The 15624-nt window shown below is 45.2% G+C and overlaps 1 long non-coding RNA gene across 1 annotated transcript in view; it reads right to left on the reverse strand.

Moving 5' to 3' along the window:
* Nucleotides 1–1787: 1787 nt before the first annotated feature.
* Nucleotides 1788–15624, reverse strand: part of LOC132534751 (uncharacterized) — a 326831-nt gene continuing 312994 nt past the window's right edge. Inside the window, exons 3-4 of the long non-coding RNA XR_009546460.1 lie at nt 3368–3495; nt 1788–2880 (exon numbers count right to left, since the gene is read on the reverse strand). This is a non-coding gene — a long non-coding RNA (uncharacterized LOC132534751). The remainder of the gene's footprint in view (nt 2881–3367; nt 3496–15624) is intronic.

A 15624-nucleotide genomic window follows, 5' to 3' on the forward strand; every position in this document is an offset into this window, starting at 1 on the left:
CGGAAGAAGGGCAAACGCTAGAAGAAGAAATGGCAGAGATGGAGCTGAAATCACAGTACCCAGCTGACTGAAAAGTCACCTGGGAGACCGTGGTATGTTGCAAGTAGCTCAAAGTGCCAGTCAACACCCCTGAAGCTGAAACAGTGACACAGCAACCCAGTCTGTGTGTATTTGAATCCACCGCACACAAATAAGGGCAAGGCGGGCACTAGAAAGAGGGAACCCTATATTGACCCCAGCATCTCCAGACCTCAGTGTAGAGAAAGCCTCACTGTCAGGCCTGCCCTTCAAGGGAGCACTATGCATTGTGCTGACTCAGTTTGCACCCTGAAATTCTGTTCTGAGGTACGACCATGAATTTCACTGGTTGCTCAGGGTCCAAGTCCCCACCAACACAAGGACATCAGGTGTGTCTACACCGAAGTGCATCTATGGGCCCTGCAGAGGGCTGGCTTAAAGAAGTGGGCCTGTCCTCTGCTTCTTGACCTCCAGGATTTCCTGGAATTTTGGAGACTCATGTTTGTTCACCTCCCTGGCTCACTACTCTCATCAACGTCAGCCCAGAACCATTTATTCTTTCAACACGCAGGGCTTGTGTGCCTGCCCAGGTGGCTGCCACCTCAGGGTTTAACAGAAAGATGCCCTTCACTGCTACCAGTGGACCCAAAGGAGGTGTAACCAATGCTCAAGGACTCTCTTGTCTGTGTATCTGTTTCCAGTGATGATGAACCTGCCCCAGCTTCAGTCCTGAGTAAACTGACTTTGCACTGCCCCATCCCCAGAAGAAAAAAAAAAAGTGCCCCCACAGACAAGCCCAGGGCACACAGTCACAGGCAGGAGTCTGAATCTTCATCCATCTTAGGCGGAGGTGCCAGTTAAAGGCATCCTTCCCACCCCGGAGTCAGCAGCTCATTTGAATTCATTGCCTCCTGGACATGGTATAGCTTGTTATCTTTCTTTCTTTCTTTCTTTCTTTCTTTCTTTCTTTCTTTCTTTCTCTTTCTGTCCTTCATTCCTCTTTTTAAAAAATATTTTATTTATTTACTGGATAGAAACAGAGAGAAATTGAGAGCGGAAAGTTCCCGCATTCAGAGATGGAGAGAAAAAGAGAAATTCCTGCAGCACTGCTTTAATACTCACGAAGCCTCTCTCTCCTGCCCCACAGGTGGGCACTGTGGGCTTGAACCTGGGTCCTAGCATATTATAAGATGTTTGCTTTACCAAACATAGTCCCTAAGACTTGGTATAACTTTTGAATAGCTGTTCTGACCTAGAACAGACTGACTTAGAGGTAAGAGAACTTTAGGGAACAGTGGGGTATACAGACACTTATACAGAAAGAACACTTTTAAATGCATCTGTCTTAGACATGCCATCAACCTTCCTTCCACTTGGACACAAGCTATTCTGAATAAAACTAAAATATAATATAAAATTAAATGAAAGCATGATTTAGCCAACAATAACTTTTTATTATTATGTAGTCTCTCAAGGGACATTAAAATATACCCACTAGCCTCTTCCTGGATATCCTCTTGTGTGACCCTGCCCCCTGATTCGGTTCTCATATTACATGTGCAATCTACATTTTACTTCAGAGGTTTTAGCACAATTTATAAGTGAATTTTCATTCATCTGACCATTTATTTTGTGTCTATCTCTCCCAGCTCTTTTTAAAACTATTTATTTTTAATTATAATAAAGACTGAGAGAAGGAGAGAAAAAGAGAAAGAAAAACACCTATACCACTACTCCAGGGCCCCACTGCTCATGAAGTTTTCCCCCTGCAGATGGGGGCCAGGGGCTTGGGCCTGGGTCTTCACACTTAGTAACCTGTGTGTTTTACCAGGTATGCCACCACCTGGCTCCTCTTCCAGGCTCCTCTCAGTCAAGAACCTCCTTACTTCTCTCAAAAATTGTGTCCTCCATTCCTCCGAGTGTACCTGGCACATAGTTGGTGCTCACTCAGTCGGACCAGGGGAGAACACGAAGTGAATTTTTCCTGCTAGTCAAAAAAAGTTTAATCACTTTACAAATCCAACTTCAGTCTCGAAAGGCGAAGAGATCTGCCCAAGAGATAGGTTCTTCCACTGCAAGTGTGCAGGCTATCTCAGGCCAGGAATCTTCCAGCCTCATTGCTGATTTCTGTGCCTGAGCAGAGTTATGCTCTCGGGCATGATACAAAGTACGCCAAGCAGTGGCTCAACAGCTCTGTGATTACAATCTAAAAGCATGACCAGTAGCTGTTTCTTTGGAGCCTCTTTTATATTGACACTTCCTTGATTTTCTGTAAACTATATTCTGAGCCCCCTGGGGGGGGGTGACTGTGCCAATCACTAACAAAGGATCACTCAAAAAAGGGGAACCCATTTTCTGCGGCTCCTTCCCCACTCCATTTGCCTCAGAGTCCCCGCATATGCCAGAAATTAGACTGTGCTATTTATGGAATGCCAACTACTGGAGAGAAGGATTCTAGGTGCTGGGAGGAAACACACAGGCTTGCTACCTGCTTTAGAAGTGAAAACAAGCTAGTCTACATTTATTTTCCTTTGTAGTGAGAGTTTCTTTTTCTCCAAAGATCTGTTCTTTGGCACTTGGCAGCTGCAGTGTTGATCTGCAAATAAATTCAACTGCCTTCTCCGTTCCTAAAAACAACTGCAACCAGTTCACTCATATAGGTGAGAAGACAATCTTTTCAGAGGCAGGAGAGGTACACAGAAGGTGTTGTAGAAAGCAAGGAGAAGAAGGTTGGAGACAGCATCAATCCCATGCAGACCCTTCACTCTCAGGAAGCTGTGGTCACTCTGGTTATGAAGAAAAATCTCATATCCTGGGGGGCCTGCCCCTCACCTTCTCCATTCAGTATTATCTGCTGCACTGCTGACAAGGAAAATGGTGAAGACATTTAAAGACCCTACAACCTACTACTGGTTCAGAAGGTCACTGCTAGGACACAAGATAACTAGATTAAAAAAAAATTTTTTTTATTCCAAAACTGAACATCCTTTCATTCTGACAGTTACCAAAAATATTATATTGCTAAAATACCTTCTAAACATTAATTTATGTTCATGAGAGAGAGACCAACCAGACCACTGCTTACCTCTGGCTTACAGTGGTGCCTGGGGTTGAACAAAGGACCTCTGTGTCTTGGACACAAAAGTCTGGTGGACTACCTCTGTGCTCTCTCCCCATCTCCTGCAATACCTTTTCCAGGTCATTTAAGTTGGTGAGCTGAGAGAAGGCCTCAGCACAGACAGTGAGATCAATACACAGAAGGCTCAGACAAAAGTGCTAACTGCCCCACCTCCCAAGAGGTTTCACTATGACTCAAACCCACCATGTACATAACCTCAGTGTGATTTACCGGGAGGACTCCACATTGCAGTGATGTAGGTGTGCTGTTCAACTGGCTTCAGACGAGGGAGGGCCAGGAGGCATCCCAGGCAGGGTTTTGGGGTCTTCAGGGGGATGGTGGGTCCTCCTGCAGCTTTTCTGAAAACCCAGAAGAGACGTCAGGACCTCGGGTGTGGAGTCCAGAAGGCATCTCAAATTGGCCTAACTCAGCTCCCAGAGTGAGGCTTCTTTCAAAGCTGTGTTATTGGGCCCACCTTGGCTTTTAACTTAGGTGGGCATCTCTGGGCACAACCAGGGTTTTTTGTTTGTTTGTTTGTTTCAATCTCTTTAGTGCCTGTTTGTCAGCATCACTGTAAACAATTGATAAACTGAAGAATGATAAGATGATCTAGTCAACCTCAAGTGCCCCATTCTCCATGAGCCAAGGGCATCGCTCTGTCACCTTTCACAGCCTTCCCACCCGAGGACACCCAGAGGCACTGCTGTACCACAACCTGCTTCTCCCGAAAGGGTCCCTCAGACTTGCCTCCCTCTGCTCTGTGGTCTCCCTCCTTTCTCCTCCTGGAGCAACATGGAGTGAGTGCTGCTTCTCTGTTTAGGGCTTCTCGGCTGTTCAGAAGGGAGCCAAAGCCCTCATAGAGCTGCTGTGGACAGACAAGCTAGTGAGTGGTTCCTCCAACTAAGGCCCCAGATGGAGACATTCACACTGGGCCCCAGCCAAGACTTGATGCCTAATCTAACCTAACTTCTAGAAGAGGAATTCTAGACCAACCAAGCAGGAGCTTCTGGATTAGAACTCCTGATGCCATGAGGGAGACTCCTGTTTCCCCCAGGGGGCAGGTGGCTTTGCCCTTTGCCAGAAGCAATCTTGCCTTGCTTTGACTCAAAACTTAGTCCTGTGCACAAGTGCTCTCTATGTAGAGCCTTGCTAGAGGGGATGCAGCCTGATAAATGCTTAGGAAAGCCAATGAGGTCTCTGAATTTATTTGGCTACAGTTTGTTTTTCAACAGGGAATTATGTGTCTCTTCATCTTGTAGATTTTAGAACAAATAGAAAGGTGGGGGGCAGTGGACAATGGTGCCCCTAGCTGAGTGCTCATGTTACAATGCATAAGGACTCAGGTTCAAGTCCCTGGTCCCCACCTGCAGGGGGAAAGCTTCAAGAGTGTTGAAACATTATTGCAGATGTCTCTCTCTCTCCCTCTACTTCTCCCCTCCTCTCCCCTCTCAATTTCTTGATCTTTATCTAAAAAATAATATGATATGATATGGTACGATATGATATGATATGCTATAATATATATTAAAAGAACAAACAGAAACAGGCTCAGAAATGCCAAGCATCTTGCTCAAGGTCAGTCAGTCAGTTAGTCAGTACATAGTGGAAGAACAGTCTCCATCTCCTGAGAAGCCCCTCTAGCTGCCATGGACAATGGCATCATATCAAACTGGAGGAGGAAATGGGACCCTCCTGGGCCCTATCTTTTGTTTTTGAGGCTGCTTCTTGCCTGCTGAGGCTAGAAGGCTGGATTTTTCCAGGCAGCGCCCTCCTCTTCTTGCTCTACAGGAGAAATCAGATCCCGACAGAGCGGACACTTCCCCCTTCAGGCCCTGCTGCAGAACTCCACCCGGCGATGTTTCTGTGCTCCCTGAATTTTGTGCAACAGGCAGCTGTGCCAGGTCAGGCTCTCAGAGGTGCTCTGGGATTCCAGACGGGGTGGGGGCGGCCACCCTGCTCTCCCTGGCTGGGAATAAAACAATTCACAAATGTGGAGCATCTGGGGAATTTCAGGGCTAAAAAGAGAAGCTCCTGGCTTGGAAGTGGCTAAGATTCCTGGAACTCCGAAGAGTCGGGGGGGAGGGGTTGTTGGGGGGGGGGTGTTTGCTTTGGCTGCGCAGCTAATAATAAAATGGGCCATGCACTGACTGTAGTTTCTGTGCTCCGGGCGCTGGGTGGAGAGATTATTTTGCAGGCACTTATTTTTATTTATTTTTTAAAACAACCTGAGAGGAAGGTGTGAGTGAACACAGGTTATAACAAGTAAATGGAGGTTTGGAGAGTATCCACAGCTCACTCAACTTTGCAGAACTTTCAGATCCAATTGCCATTCACATGCAGGCTAGCTGACCCGGACGTTCATATTTTAACAGCAGTTAAACTGTCTCTAGTGAATGTATTCGGGGTTAACGAATACATCAGACCAGCTTCTCTCTACCTCAGACCCTGCCCACTGAATGTCTGGGCAATTAAAATTGTCGAGTTCACTTACAAGGGGGATGGGGGAAGGAAAACAGATGACAGAACTTGGGCCTGCCCCAGTTACATGAATTCATTCTGTCTTGGGGTCCCAGTGACAGCATAAACCAAGGAGCCCTGAGTCCCCTGATGAAATTATATCCTTAAAGCTCTTGGCAGCTGAGCTATTATTTTATGTAAAATGTATGCAAGGCTTTCTAGAGTTTCCAACAGCAGACAGGATGAAAGCCAAAAAAAAAATGTTATTGGTAATGATAGGATTCCATGCTGGTCTGGTCTGCGGTGTTTTGGAGGGCATCATGGAGAGGTAGTTGGTGGTGTGGAATCTGGGAGGTAAAAAGAGTTTCATGTTCCTGCCCTCCTTTGTGGAAAGTCGAGGGCCAGCCACAAAGCCATGCAAATGAAGACACGCCTCTGCCCCCCCAGGAGTCAAGGGCTCTGCTTTGGAATCTGTGATGAGCCCTCATCAAAGGCTGCGAAAGGCCAGGCAAGTGAGGCCAGGGACCCAGGACACCTTGCAGCCGCAGGCGGTCTCAGCGGGGGGTGGGGGTGGGGGTGGGGTGGTGGGGTGGTGGCAAGGTCAGAGAGGGCAAATAGCTAAATATTTGTCTCCTCAACTGCCATAGCTGGAATTCCTCCGACTGACCTGGGCTCCTAGGAACACCTCTCCCCTGCTGCATAACTTTGCATACAAAGACCTGGGGTAGAGGGTGGAGGGGGAAAATGGCCTGTGGGCCCCTCACCCACCCACCTGCTGCTAGGCCTTGCGGAGCACAGGCATAAAAGAGCTTCCCAGTAGGGAAGCCAGGCACACCCTGGCTATCTATAGACAAACCTCTCTGGGGCTGTTGCTGACAAGTCACTGGAGAGCCTTCCTAGGGCTTCATTATGTCACAGGAACCCGGAAAGGAATGCGGAGGATTACATTCCCAGCCCTTCCCGGCTCGCTGGGCTGGGAGGGAGAGAGGAAGCCAGCAGGGAAAAGCCTTCTCAGCCACCATGTGGGCTCTCGGGCGCCCACATACTGACTGGTGTTGGCCCTCCGAGGACCCCCAATCCCACAGCAACATGGCATCCTATTTAAGGGCCCCTGAAATGCTAGAGGGCTAGGGGCAGCTCAGCTCTCTGCTCCCCTGAAGCATCTAGGGGCATGGAGGCCGAGGCAGAACCTTGAACTTGACCCCGAGAGCTGGCCAAGTGGATCTGGGCAAGTTGTGCTTTGAACGAGCACAATTGATCCAAATCAACCGCCACCACAGGAAGTTAGGGTGCCCAGGCCACCCCAAGGGTGAACACTGGTGGAATGTCAGATACTATGCAATCACAGTTCCACACACTTTGAATTCGAGACAGAAGATGTACCACCTGGAGAGGAAATGCTTCAAGGGCGGACTAGTTCTTTCCAAAAGGCTAGCGGGTTGCCCTCCGCATCCCTACTCCACAATATGGGAGTAACAAGAGCGCCTACTAGAGAGCTCTATGTGGTGAGCAGATAGATGGGTTAATACACAAAGGGGAAAAGGATTTGAAAGGCTGCCTGGTACGTTCTCAGTCACCTATTCTTGTTATTATTATTGTCACGTAAATGTCACCTGTCACTACCATGACTACTGTGATTACAAGATTCCCAAGCTTTTACAGACATAAAGCTTTGGAGAGACTGCTAGCGCTAGTAGCAATGTGAAACACGGATGACACACAGGTCATTCTGCCAAGTGTCTCCAGTGCTCCATCATTTCAGCAGCAGCCCTGGGCAGCAAACACTGGCATCTCCCTCTGAATACTGAGGAGGCCAAATGGTTGGTGACTTGCTCAGATCAGAGAGCCAAGGAGTGGTCCTACTCTCCCTCCAAAGCTAGCCCAGGCCAATGGCTCTCACTGTTGGAGCCTGCACAGGCTCTAGACTTCCCAGGTCTCAGGTGGACAGCAGGTGATAACACCTGATTTGTTTATTTATTTATTTATTTATTTATTGCGCAAACTACGCAAAAGAAAGTGCTCACCACTGGGTGGGCCTCCATTGCTGCCATAGGAGTGTAACTCTATTAATAATCCTGGCACCCCAGGGCAGGTGCTGTGGCAATAGTGGGAGCTTTGGTACTGTATCCTGTCTCTCTTAGTCTGTCTATCTAAATGAAAAAGTGACCCAGAGTGGCAAAACTGCACATGCATGAGGCCTTGGTTCCATAAAAAAAAAAAAAAGAGAGAGAGAGAGAGAGAAAGAAAGGATGTAAGGAAAGTGGTTAGTGCCGTATAAAATCTTTCCACCAAGGAGTCAAGTGGTAGCGCAGCAGGTTAAGCACACGTGGCAAAGCAAAAGGACCGGCATAAGGATCCTGGTTGGAGCTCCTGGCTCCCCACCTGCAGGGGAATCGCTTCACAAGCAGTGAAGCAGGTCTGTAGGTATCTTTCTCTCCTCCTCTCTGTCTTCCCATCTCTCTTGATTTCTCTCTGTCTTATCCAACAATGATGACACCAATAACAATAATAACTAAAACAATAAGACAAGAGCAACAAAAGAATAAATAAAAAATATTAAAAACTTAAAAAAAACTTCCCACCAGGGCGTGCAGCTGGCTAAGTGGACATAATATAAAGCATAAGGACCCACACAAAGATCAAGGTTCAAGCCCCCACTCTCCACGTGCAGAGGGGATGCTTCACAAGTGGTAAAGCAGGTCTGCAGGTGTCTCTCTTTCTCTCCCCTTTTCACTCTGCCCCCCCTCAAGTTCTTTCTGTCTTATCCAATTAAAAATGGAAAAAATGACCACCAGGAGTGTGGGTTTGTAGTGCTGGCAATGAGTCCTAGCAATAACCCTGGAGGCAGAAAAAGGAAGAAAGAAAGAAAGAAAGAAAGAAAGAAAGAAAGAAAGAAAGAGAGAAAGAAAGAAAAAGAAAAACTTCCCTACCAGGTAATCTCCTACCAGAATCCTGAGAGTCACAGAGAGCCAGGGTCCTCATGGGACTGTCCTTTTTTTTTTTTTTTTTCCTCTCATTTTTTCTCAGGAGAAGAGACTTGGGGGGATATGGGGCACATATGATGTAAGATTAGAGCCCAGGGAGGCATCTGTGGTTGTGGGGAGGCCACTGTTCAGCGAGAGGTAGAAGGATCAGAACCTGTCAGACCTACTCCAGTCATTCACCATGTACACACACACATACACATTCTCTCCCTCCCTCCCTCTCTCTCTCTCTCTCTCTCTCTCTCTCTCTCTCTGTAATAACGCATTGTTGGGCTTATATTTTAGCAGAGTAAGTGAAACATGTAAACAAACAATAAATTATGCCTGTGCCAATGGGGCGGAGAAGCAGCGACTATAAAATACTACCCAGAGAAGAAGTTTATCGAGACTGTGATAGAATACCCTGATCTCATTGCCAAGGGCACTATTTCACAGGACGAATATGCTGGCAGGGTTGTAACTTCCTAAAGGGGAATTTTGTCTTTTTTCTTTTTCCCCAAACACAGACTTTTTCCTTTTCTAAATAATGTGAGTCATCCCTTCTGAAGGGATCTTGGAAAGCCAATTCTTTTTCAGTGCAACAATAGGGACTGAGTTGAGGCTGGGGAGATGACATAATGGTTCAGACAACACACTATCATGCCTGAGCACAGAGGTTTCAGGTTCAGTCCCCACCACCACCACAAGTCAGTGCTGAGCAATGCTGTGGTCAAAAGAATATGTCACAGGGGTAGAGGGTGCAAAGGTCTTACGTTGGGCTGATTTGGAAAGTGACTGTCACATCTGTTCCCCTGAAGGCCTTTAGAAGAGCAATGGACCTTGGTTCTCATGTGGATGAGACTCCTTGAGGTACTTGTGTCTCCCATGTCCCTCCTTCCCTACCCCACATCAAGAGGAGATGTTCCTAGGCAGATAAGAGCAAAGGTCCTGGGGACCAGGTGGCGGAGCAGCTGGTTGAGTGCATACACTGCCTGGGTTCAAGCCCCTGGTCCCTACCTGCAGGGGGAAAGCTTTACATGTGGTGAAGTCATGCTGCAGGTATCTCTCTCTCTCCCTCTCCCTCGCCCTTTCCCTCTCCCTCTCCCTCCCCCCCCCATCTTCCTATCCCTCTCAATTTACCTCTGTCCCTATGAAAAAGAAAAAAGAAGAAAGAAGAAAGAAATGGCAGAATTCCTCAGAGCAGGGTGTCCTACCCAGAGTGGCTATCCCCAAACAACCCAGTGGAAGTCAAGAAACCATTGTTTTTACTATCATTTGGCTACTAAAATTCACATTATATGTAAAAGCAGAATGATCACGAACTTCCCAAATGCTTACATGCCCATCATCCAGTATAGACTCTCTGTTGGGGAAGCCAGTCCTACAAGCTCTCCTGTGCCCTGGGTGTTTCCTTTCCAAGAGATAAAGAGCCTGCACAGTGTGGGAATACCTTCCCTATTTCAGGCCCCGTGCCTGTGACTTTGTTCTGCTTAAATGCCGATGGCTTTCAGACACAGCCCCCTGCTTTCAGTGTTACAGACTCTATGGGGATAGTGACAGAAGTTGGAGGAAAGTCTCTGCTCTGAGAGGGGTACAAGTATGCCAATTGATATGCTCGATTTTCTGGGTGAAACCAGGAAGTCATGGGGACCTAATGCCCATTTCCCAATCGAATATCACTGTTTCTCTTCCTAAGTAAGGGCAGTATTGTCCCACCCACCCAGTATTATTAGCTGATGGGCAGACGTGTGTGCAGCCTTCCCCTGAGATCAGTACCAGGTGCACTGTGTTCTGCTCCCTGGGACTGGTAACTGGCACTCTGTTCTGTTGGACTCTATCATCACGGATAACTGGCATTCTGTGTTGTGCTGGACTCTATCATCACAGCTATAAATATTTCCATCTACAAATATAATAAAACAAGTCTATAAGAAAATAAGCCCTCTCTTTGGAAATATAATAGCCGTGTAGAGGCAGAAGAGAAATCTCCCTCGGCTCCCCAGGGGCTCTTCTTGGACTGGTCGGCAATTAATACTGGACAGTTTGGTAGAAGAAAGAACAAATGCAACTATTCATGTACAGAGAACCTATATAGATGCGACTTCTCAGGTAAATCAGGCAGAACAAGACTGTTGACCACATGCTAGAGAAGGACTGAAGGTCTCGTGGAGAAAGGAGGAAGAGGACTCAAATGACAAAAAGGACTAGCTGTTGTGAAATCAATGGTTTGCTCTGCCAGATAGATAGCTTTCTCTAATTGAGAGGTTATTTCTGGGATTCACCTTAACTTTGGGTTTTTCATTCTTCTGATAGTTAAGGACGTAGTAAAAGCCTTTTTTTTTTTTCTGGATACTTCAGTGCCTTGACCTTAATTTTAAAATATTCATTGTATGTGCATCCATGTTCATAGCAGCACAATTTGTAATAGCTTAAATGTTGAAGCAACTCAGATGTCCAACAACAGACAAGTGACTAACAAAGTTGTGATATATATACACACAATGGAATACTATTCAACTATTAAGAATGGGATGGTCACCTTCTTCACCCCATTCTGGATGAAGCTTGAAGGAATCATGTTAAGTGAGATAAGCCAGAAAGAGAAGGATGAATCTAGGATTCATTCATGGGCAGAACTTAAGAAACAAGAACAGAAAGGGGAAACACAAAGTAAAAACTCAGGTTGTGTGGTGACGCAGTCCACTGTGAATCCTCTTACGTGATGCAGCAGCCCCCAACCCAAATCCCTTTTTAAATTAAATTACAACAGGGTTGGTTTTGTTGTATTGCAGCAAAACAAAGGACTCTGGGGAAGGACAGGGAGAGAGCTGGGGTAGGGTTCAGGGAATGGAAGGGAGCATGGGGAAAACTTACGATGCTGGTATATGAAGATAGAAAAGGACCTAAGTTGAAGATGAGAGTGTTTTGCAAAAATGCATCATGGTGAAAGTATACCCATGTATTAACAACTGTACATTAATGCTCCAATTTGAAACACACACACACACACACACACACACACACTCAGTGCCTCAACCTTAACTCTAAATAATCCATATGCTAAAAGTGATGCATCTTGAGAAGGCCTGTTCTCATGATATCAAAGAGGCGTCTCGTTCACCATAAGCAAACACCCAGCAATAATTCCCTAAGATAACTGCATACAGAATCACCAACCACATTTTCTTGATTGTCCAAGCAACATTTTTAATATTGAGTTGTCAGGAAAGTCATGACACATTTTTTTCACAGAAAAACATAGAATAGGGAGTCAGGCAGTAGTACAACAGATTAAGCGCAGGTTCCAAGGACCAGCGTAAAGATCCTGGTTTGAGCCCCTGGCTCCCCACCTGCAGGGGAGTTGCTTCACAGGTGGTGAAGCAGGTCTGCAGGTGTCTATCTTTCTCTCCCCATCTCTGTCTTCCCCTCCTCTCTTCATTTCTCTCTGTCCTATCGAACAATGACAACATCAATAACAACAATAATAACTACAACAACAATAAAACAACAAGGGCAACAAAAGGGAAAACAAATAAATAAATAAAAAAAATTAAAAATATAGAATCATGGTCTGGGAGGTGGCACAGTGGATACAGCACCAGACTCTCAAGCATAAGGTCCTGAGTTCAATCCCTGGCAGCACATGTACCAGAGTGATGTCTGGTTCTTCCTCTCTCCTCCTATGTTTCTCATTAATAAATAAAAAATAAATAAAAACATAGAATCCAATAGTCTAAGTTGGGTTTTTTTAATTGCCATACATTGTGTTATGGTGGCTAAACAGGTCCCACAAGTCTCTTAATTTACTGGTCTGCTCTCAGTCTCTTACACTCTGTATTTGCAATTATTTTGTTGAAGAGCTTGGATCTTGGATTGTTTTTCCTGGCTAATCTTCTCCAGGCTTGATTTTGCTGATGATGCAAAATGGAATCATTTATTTTGTGTCTCCATCTCTTGTACTTCCAGTAAATGAAAAACAAGAAGCGCCAACAGATTCAGATCTAATGCTTTTGGCAAGAACATTTTGTAGATGGTGTTATGGAACTCTTGGGAGAACAAAATATTTGGTTCTCTCTCTCTCTCTTTCTCTCTCTCTTATGATATCAGCAATCTTCCACAATCATTGCCAAATCTCTTAATTCACTAGTGGTTACAAAGTGTGGTGTTCTAATGCTGTCTATTGGTCTTCATTTATTAATGGGAATAGTTCTGTACTGAGAATCTTCTCATTAGCCATTTGATAACTCTATACAGGGAGGCAAATTAAATATCAGTTTTTAGAATAGTAGGCTGATCACCTAAGAGTCTCCTGAAGTGATTAATATATGCCTGTGTGTAAAAGATATATTAGACATATATATTTGTATATTCTATTGCAGTTGCACGAACTGTCACAATTTTAGCCAATGGAAATCAATTCAAGTTGGCTTCTGAGTCCTTTTAAGATGACCTCAATAGCAGTAATTGGTTTGCTTGCTTTCTGGAATGACAAGATATTCCAAATTCATCTTGTAGACTTCTCCAAGGACTTGGTTCCTTTACGAGAATGTGATATTTGGAGATGACATTGCATACTTAGGATTAGATGGTCTCTTTTAAAAAATGTTTTGTGATATATATTTCATAATGTATAAGATATATTACTTTTAATTTATAAATATCACAAAAAAAGATACACATATTTCCTGAAAGGGATACTCAACTCAGAAAGCTTAGTCTAATTGCTCTGCACATAGACATGAGAATTGAACTGGATATGTGACCCTGGGCCGCTGCTGTCTTCTTCTCCTTCTCCTTCTCCTTCTCCTTCTCCTTCTCCTTCTCCTTCTTCTGCTTCTTCTCCTTCTCCTTCTTCTGCTTCTTCTCCTTCTCCTTCTTCTGCTTCTTCTTCTAGCTTCTTCTTCTGCTTCTTCTTCTCCTCCTTTTTTTCTTTTAAATATTTATTTATTCATTATTGAATAGAGACAGAAAGAAATTGAGAGGGGAGAGAGACACTTGCACCCCTTCTTCACTACTGGTGAAGCTTCCCTCTGCAGGTAGAGACCGGGGCTTGAACCCAGGTTCTTGTGCACTATAATGTGAACGCTTAACCGGGTACACCACCACCTGCCATATGCCTCTTCTTTACTAGATGTTTGACATTGATTCATTGCTTTTTTCTCTCTTAAACACAGTTTATTCAAGTGTAAAATGAAATTAGTGATAGTCACTTTGTGAAGATGTCTGATAACCAAATAAGATAGTAAAGAAAGATAGATGACTGACAAACAGATATCTGGTTGAGAGACATAGAAAAACATATACATGATTGACAGATAAGTAGATGATGAATTCAGTCATCCAATCATCCATTCATAATACATACATAAATATATGCCCTGGCCTTGCTCCAAATGAGGACCATAGTAACATAAAGGCCACTGATCAGAGATCTCTTAACAAGCATAATACTGAAAAGGTTTGAAATATCGTAAGAATTACCAAAATGTGGTTCTGAGATGTGGAGGGAGTGAATGCTGTTGAAAAAAATGGTGCCAGTAAATTTCCTAAATGCAGGGTTGCCACAAACCTGTAATTTGTAAAAGAAAAAAAAAAGTGATATCTGCACAGTGCAAAATGTATTAAAACTAGGCTTGCCTGCATTCCTGGTGGATCCATGAAGGTCCAATATTAAGAGAGCCCCCTAATGCTAATGTGACAGCAGCTCTTCTTGGTACTTGGTTTTGGGGATCTCAATGTTTGGGGTCACTGTGCCTGGGGCAGGGAAAGGGCCCCTACAACTATTCTGGTGGTACCAGAATTTCCTTTTTAAACTGAAAAACTCCTTTTGAGAGAGGATAGGGAGAGCACAAGCCTGTGGTGAGAGGGGAAAAAGGCCTCCTCTGTCCCTGAGGGACTGACTGAGGGCAATACCTGTTCTAAGAGTTGCCGTCTCCTAGGTCATCCTCAAATGACCACAGAGGAAAAAGGTCACAGCAGTGCAGCAACACTGAAAGTGTGGAATGGATAAATAAAGCTTTGGGTGAGTACAGTGCTACTGAATCCATCTGAGAAACGGAGACCTGAAGGTGCACTGGAGGCAACGGAACACATGGGGATAAGGACAAGAAGAGACACTCTTGCTGAGCAAGACTGGAAGTTTCCACAGGTCCCATCCCTGCAGTGGTTCAGCCCAGGCATTCGTGGTGGAGGGGCCTTTGTAGTCACACTTCTAGTTGCCCACTGAAGCTGACAAAGGATACAGGCCCAAAGAACAGGGCATCATGGACAGATAGATGCCTTGTGTGCTTTCCCTTGTAGGATGTCCATAAAATTCATTCCTCAGGTCCAAGTGGAGGCTGCCAAGTGTTGTCCATGACGTCAGGGAGCAATTTCTACTTCTAGATTCTGTTGAGCCCTTTGTGACTGTGACTGACTGTGACTGTGGCCTCCTATGCCTTCACCATGGCCCAGAAGAAAGGTCCCAGCACAGCCAGTATCTCCAAAGCTGAGGACATGGAGGCCAAAGGAATTGAATGGCTTGGCCTATGTCACATGGCCAGACAATGGCTGAACCACATTTAATTCAGCCCTGTCACAAAGCCCCGTGTTCCCTCCCTACTGTCTTCTGACAAAAATGGTGGAATGCTGAAAGAAAGTAGGCCTTAGGGGTCAGGCAGTAGCACACCTGGTAGAGCACACACATTACTGTGGGTGAGGAACCCAGTTCAGGTCCCTTCTTGCAGGGAGGAAGCTTCACAAATGGTACAGCAGTGCTACAAGTGTCTTGTTTTCTCTGACCCTCTCGATTTCTCTGTCTCCTTCATAAAAGAAAGAAAAAAAAATGGCCTATGGGAGTCATCTTTAGGCACCAAGACACAAAGATTACCTTGGCGGCCAAAAGAGGGAAGAAAGAAAGAAAGAAAGAAAGAAAGAAAGAAAGAAAGAAAGAAAGAAAGAAAGAAAGAAAGAAGGAAGGAAGGAAGAAAGGAAGAAAGGAAGAAAGAAAGAGAAGGAGGAGGAAGAGGAGAAATCAGGCCCTTTCTCCTGGGATATTGTTTTACATTTAAAAGTGATTATGAACTTCCC

Source organism: Erinaceus europaeus, chromosome 19 (genome assembly GCF_950295315.1).
Source record: "Erinaceus europaeus chromosome 19, mEriEur2.1, whole genome shotgun sequence".
NCBI lineage: Eukaryota > Metazoa > Chordata > Mammalia > Eulipotyphla > Erinaceidae > Erinaceus > Erinaceus europaeus.